This window comes from Callorhinus ursinus, unplaced genomic scaffold, assembly GCF_003265705.2.
Source record: "Callorhinus ursinus isolate GAN/ISIS: 27379988/994484 unplaced genomic scaffold, GSC_fseal_2.0 scaffold5, whole genome shotgun sequence".
In the NCBI taxonomy this organism is placed as follows: Eukaryota; Metazoa; Chordata; class Mammalia; order Carnivora; family Otariidae; genus Callorhinus; species Callorhinus ursinus.
In genome coordinates this window covers 62,817,516-62,823,762 of record NW_027397067.1, presented here as the reverse complement: position 1 = coordinate 62,823,762, position 6,247 = coordinate 62,817,516, and the positions used below count along the sequence as shown (strand labels likewise).

Here is a 6,247-nt window from a genome sequence, read left to right as displayed (position 1 = left end):
AGTGGACCCAACTCATAAATGCTGGTGGCCAGGTAAGCACAGAGAAGGGAAATAATATAACGTGAATATAGGCAAAATTCTAAATAACTTTAAATGATTGTTCCTGAAGAAAGAAAGATTCTTTTTTGGGCAAGTCCCTATTCCCAAATAATATTGCAGAGCCCAAAAAAGCTTGTATGGCCTCCCTACCCAATTTATGAATTCTCAGCAACAAATAATATAGACTTTTGGGGGTGTGACCCCAGAATTGTGTTGCACTTGACAATGGGAATATTCATAATGTCTAATTCATTAAGTGACAATTTTTTATACTTCATGGTATGAATAAAAAATGAATATAATGTTTTGTATTTTCAAGGATTTTATAACCTAGTAGGAAGATGAAGTAAAAAAATAACTCCCAAATAAGGCAGAATGTGATAGTTTCTGTCCATGAATATAGGCAAAGTAACATGGGAGCATAAAGGAAGATGAAATTAATTGCTGTGAGAACATGGGAGTAGTGGAGGTTGGGGAGTGAGTGTTGGGAAAACTAATCATTCCATGTTCATTGTTTGTCTTTTCACTAAGCCACCTTGCCCTGAAGACTAAATAACACTGAGTTGGATAATGCATGGGTCGGATTTTGAAACCTGGAGATGTGGGTTGAACAGAGACAATGGAAGAAAAGTATAAGGATAGGAAAATTCAGAACTTGTTCAGGAAATGAAGAGTGGTTTAATTTATCTGGAACAGAACAAGGTAATGAGCAAGGTAAAGTGGACCACAGCCACCAACCCTTGGAAGAATATAAATGCCAAACTGTAGAGTTTAGTTGTTTTTTTTTTTTAATCTATCTCTATATTATCTATCTATCTATCTATCTATCTATCTATCTATCTATCTATCATCTATCTATTAGCAAGGAACTGCATGACCAGGGCCATATTTAGGAACATTTTCTTCAAAAACTTAGGATTACAGAAGAAAGTGACTGGGGATAAGTAATGCAGTCACAGTATTTCTGCAGCAGCGTAAGGAGAGATAATGAGGACTGGAACTAGCAGAGTGGCACTGGGCATGGAAAGAGGAGGTTGGAGATAAAAGATGATTTGCTTTCCATGGAGCTCTGGGTGGCTGTGGAAGGCTGGGTATGATCCCAGGTTTTGGCCCTAGATGACTATGTAGCTGTGATAGCATTTTGGTGGAAGCTGAATAGCTTCTGTGATAAAACACCTCTCCCAACAGACTACCTGGGCTCAAATTCTTAGATCTTAGACGATTTACCTGGCTGGTTCTGTGCCTCAGTTTCTTTCTCTGTTTGTAAGATAAGAATGATAATAATTGTTCTTTCTTTCTAAGATTGTTGATAGTATAAATAAGATGATAGATGGAAAGTCCTGCAGCCTTCTCAATGGGGTTCTGTCAAAGAATGAAACCCTAACACCATGATGCATCCCTTTTAATGAATTGACTTCTCTTTTCTGGATCTTGAACAGTGTCAGCATGTAACACACACTATGCGGAACCACAGGGCATCTTAGGAAGAAGTTAGGAGAGACTTATTATGACTTTCAGGCATGGGTTAGATGATCTTGAGAACAATTCAAGGAACTTGAGTTCTGTTCTGACAGGAAGTAGAAGCAATTTCACAGTTGGTTATCCCAATAATCTTTATTACAAAGGCAGGATGAACAAAGCATGGATAGAATCGTTTTGGGAGAAGAAATGATAGTTGTTCAGGTTAGCTGGATTAGGGGAAACTTGGTCATTTTTGTGGTTGCAGAGTGTCTTTATTTTAATTTCTGTCACACATGATTATAGAGTGGTCTTGTCATGGAGAGTCCTTACCAAATGTTGATAATTCACAGCAGAGGAGACTCACAACCTAGTTGGTAACAACAGTTATAAGTAGTCAGGGCTGCTGTTTTTTTCTTTTTCTTATTGCTTCGTGTGAATAGGTTCGATTTTTTTCTTTGAAATGAGTAGAAATAGAATTATCAAAGCAAGGGTTTGAGTAATTTATGGTTTTGGATATAAATTTCCAATTTGCTTTCCAGGAGCGTGTATCAATGTACTCTTCTGCTAACAGTGTATAATAGCGGGCTAAATGTTGGATGGTTTCCAGAAAGCCAGTCCCTTGGGTGGTTGGGGTGATTTGTTCGAATGACCCAAACCTTTGGGGCACCGGGGTGGCTCAGTTGGTTAAGTATCCAACTCTTGATTTCAGCTCAGCTCATGATCTCGGTGTTGTGAGATCAAGCACCGTGTCAGGCTATGCACTCAGCATGGAGTCTGCTTAAGATTCTCTCTCCCTCTCTACCCCACCCCCTGCTTGCACTCACTGTTTCTTTTTCTAAATAAATAAATAAAATCTTAAAAAAAAAAAAAAAACAACAACGAATGACCCAAACCTTTGAGCTTTTAGTGGTTCTACTTAGCTCGTTCTCTTTCATTAGGTTTTACTGCTGAATTTGCTGGTCACATAAGGAAGAGTCATTCATATTCATTCCTTCCCACTATTCTTCCCTTCTTCCTCCAGACTCTTTGCTTCCTGTTGATTGAGATCAACAATACCAGCCAACTCTGGGAACCACTTTTTTCTTGTTACCCAATCCTGGCCATTTTGTTGTCCTCATATCACTAATCGGGAATTGCTATAGTTCGTTCCTTCACGTCATGTTTCCTTCAGGTTAAATGGACAGCCAGATGTCACTAACCAAAGTTCTGTCTTCCATTGTCTTTCTGGACTTTCCAGTGTCCTGCTAGATACTGCCAGTCTTCTTTCAGAAGAGTCTCCTCTTGCTGGTGCTAGCCCATGTATGCCAGGTTACCTGTAAACAAACTCGAAGTGACTCTGAAGTATTTTTGACCATGACACTCAGTGAGAAATACTGAAAATTTATATCACGAACAAAAATGCATAAATCTATGTTCACATATACACATACCAGTTTCTATAAATCATTTCACACCCATAACTGTATAATTAGAACTAAAGTTTCACACAAAAATTTCTTTACTACATGGCCTGTGTTTGGATATTTGCTATTCTAGTCTCTTCTATTTAGATAAAAAAAATTGTCATGATACTCTAAATTCATGTTTTAGCTTCTTGCTGATAAAGTAGTGTCTCCTTGGTTAGGGGAGGTGAATGGTAACATAAAAAATCTGTTCCTGCATTCCTACCTTTTTTCCATCTTAGAATTTCTTCCTTTTTTTTGGACCAAGAAATTTCAATTTGATTGGTACGGCTCAGCTCTGATTCCAGGTATTCATTACTCACCCTCAGCTACCTAAGCTAGAATACTGAATTCAGAATCTCTGGTAAATTCAACCATAACCGTAAATTCAGCTTCTGTCCTCCTTAATTGGATATTATCAGCATCCATTTTCATGAATACAATCCCATATTTTTTTTCCCAAAGCTTGGAAATTATTTTATCCTTCTTTTTGACACTTAAATGTTTTAATTTTAATTTAGTAAATGAGCATTGTTAAATTACAAGTGTATATATATATATATATATATATATATGATGGTAACAACTTTAATTCTCTGTATCAAGGAGCAGTTTACTTGGTGATAATATTTAAAATATATGACCATGACACAAAATAATGGATTTACTCTCAAATGGAATGGAGATGTCATTTTAAATGCTATTCCACATTATAACTCCAGTAGACAATGACAGGTGTAATGGTCTAAGGGGATATTATCAAGGGATGGTGTTTACATTGAAAATTTCCATCTTGAATACCACCAGAAGAAGAATTAGATGTATACTAGTCTTCTTCCTACCCATTGCAAGAATATTCTCAAGAGAAAGCTTATAGATGTATTTTTAATGTTGTGGTATTAATACTGTGAACCATAGCATGTTTCTGTTTGAAATTAGTCACCCATTTGCAATTATCTTATTAATTTTAAGTCTGTACCTCCTTCTGGACTCTGGGGAATGGGAGGTTAGGGCGGGAGGAGAACTGGACCACCTGGGCAAGGTTAGAGTCTCAGGGAAAGAGGAGGTCTACCTTTAAGGATGAGAGAAACCATTTTTATTAGAAAAGGAAGGAGGCTTTCTTTCAGTTGCTAAACTATTCTTCCAGGGATCTGTAGCCCCTAGCTCATAGGTCTTCCCATTTCAATTCCATTTATTAGCATCCAGCACTTTCCTTATCTCCAGGATACTGCTAAGGCTCTGATATTGACTTCACTGACATTTCTCCACTGTGAAAAATTTGGGTTTTGTTTTGTTTATCTCGGTCTTGCAGCTAAAACAGATGAGATTCTTTTAGCTTTGTTAAGAGGTTGTCCCTTCATCCTCTGCTATCCCGTCAGTACTACACAAAGTGGGAACTTTCCCCAAAGATGGATAGAAATGTTCAACATTAAAAGATAAATACCAACTGTCCATATACTATGAATAATTTTCTAGCTTGTCCTGTACCTTTAAGTATAATTTTCATCATTTTTGATGTATAGAGTTTTTAAATTTAAGCTAACAAATTCATAGATATTCCCTTTGTATTTTTTTTCATTCAAGTAGTTATTTTAATTATTATTTTTTTAATTTCCATCTTTCAACTGAAAATCTTATGGCTTTTTAAAGTTAATTTTTATGAAAATTTTACTTAGTCTAAAAGTGTTAACAAGTGCTATATAATTGTAAGGAACAGTAGTCTTCTGCCCCACCCTTACATTAATTTTCATTTTTTATAGTCAAACATTTAAAAATCTTTTAGCTGTATTCATCTTCAAATATTTGCCCGTGTATCTTCCCATATTATATCTCCATGTTAGCTTATACTGCTATTTTTTTGCTTTCTCAAATTTTCCTATCACCCACCGACTTTCCTCTTTGGAAGATGAGGGTTTAGCTTTCTTACATCACAATCACAATATATTCTGATGCTTCCTTCTTCTCCGTAGATTCTCTCTTTCTTCATTTTTCCTGTTGTCATAATTTCTGTAATAGTCTTTAAAATTTTTATTTTTTAATTTTTTAAAATAAATACTGTTTACTTTATCTAACTATTGTAATATGAGTTACAGGTGACAATGTACTATACCTACATTTCCTTTTTTTTTTTTCTTTTAGAGAGAGAGTGTGAATGGGGGGAGTGAGGGGCAGAGGGAGAGGGGAAGAATCTTAAGCAGACTCCCTCCAAGTTGAGTGGGAAACCTGACGTGGGGCTCGATCTTGACTTGGAGATCATGACCTCAGCAGAAATTAAGAGTTGCATGCTAACCGACTGAGGCACCCCGGTGGCTGCTACATTTCCTTTCTTGTAAAACTCTTTGTTTCTCCTGGAGTTACTGTTTCACCTTTTTATTTGCTTTTCTTTGTACTCATTAGTAATTAAGCTTCAAATTTTATGAAAAAATTCCTCATAACATGGCCAAGAACTTCAGATAAATTACCGGTTGCCTTTTCTTTTCTCTTGGCTACATCTTACCTGGGACTCTGCAACCTTTTATTCAAAATTGGGATGATACTTTCCAAATCTGCCTATTAGTTGTTGTACTGAGACCTCCTTACATCTGGGACCTCCTTTCTCTATATTGCTGTGCTGAATCTTCTATTTTTTAAATCTCAGGGATTACTTTACAATTTGGATAATAACATATTTAGGTTGAGCTATATTGATAATTATTAAGTAGTGGAATGAAATGATCTACAAATACAGTAGTCCCTTTGCCCATAGGGGATGTGTTTCCAGACCCCCAGTGAATATCTGAAACTGCTAATAGTTCTGAACCCTATATATATTGTGTTTTTCCTATACATGTTTTTCCCCCATGATAAAATTTAATTTATAAATTAGGCACAGTAAGAGATTAATGACAACAAATAACAGAATAGAACAATTGTAACAACACACTGAAATAAAAGTTATGTAAATGTGGAATTCTCTCTCTCTCTCTCTCTCTCAGAAGATCTTACTGTACTGTACTCACCCTTCTTCTTATGGTGATGTGCGATGGTAAAACGCTATGTAAAGAGATGAAGTGAGATGAATGATGTAAGCATTGTGACATAACATTAGGCTACTATTGACCTTCTGATGCTACATCAGCAGAAGGGTCATCTATTTTCATGATGTTTGACTATGGATAACTGAAACCATGGAAAGTGAAACCACGGATAAGTAGGGGGGACTATTGTAATCCAGCTCATGAGTTGACTGGGTAGAACAAGAGGGTGTGTAGGGAGACCAGTTAGAATACCATTGCAGCTACTGGGTATTTACCCCAAAGATACAA

The 6,247-nt window shown here is 36.4% G+C and overlaps 1 long non-coding RNA gene across 1 annotated transcript; it reads right to left on the bottom strand.

The window, feature by feature from the left end:
* Nucleotides 1–1,657: 1,657 nt before the first annotated feature.
* Nucleotides 1,658–5,974, bottom strand: LOC141372762 (uncharacterized). Its single transcript, XR_012378167.1, has 3 exons — nt 5,942–5,974; nt 2,394–2,813; nt 1,658–1,867 (listed from the first exon to the last, which is right to left on the bottom strand). It is a non-coding gene; the product is annotated as an uncharacterized lncRNA (long non-coding RNA).
* Between the last annotated feature and the right edge of the window lie 273 nt (nt 5,975–6,247).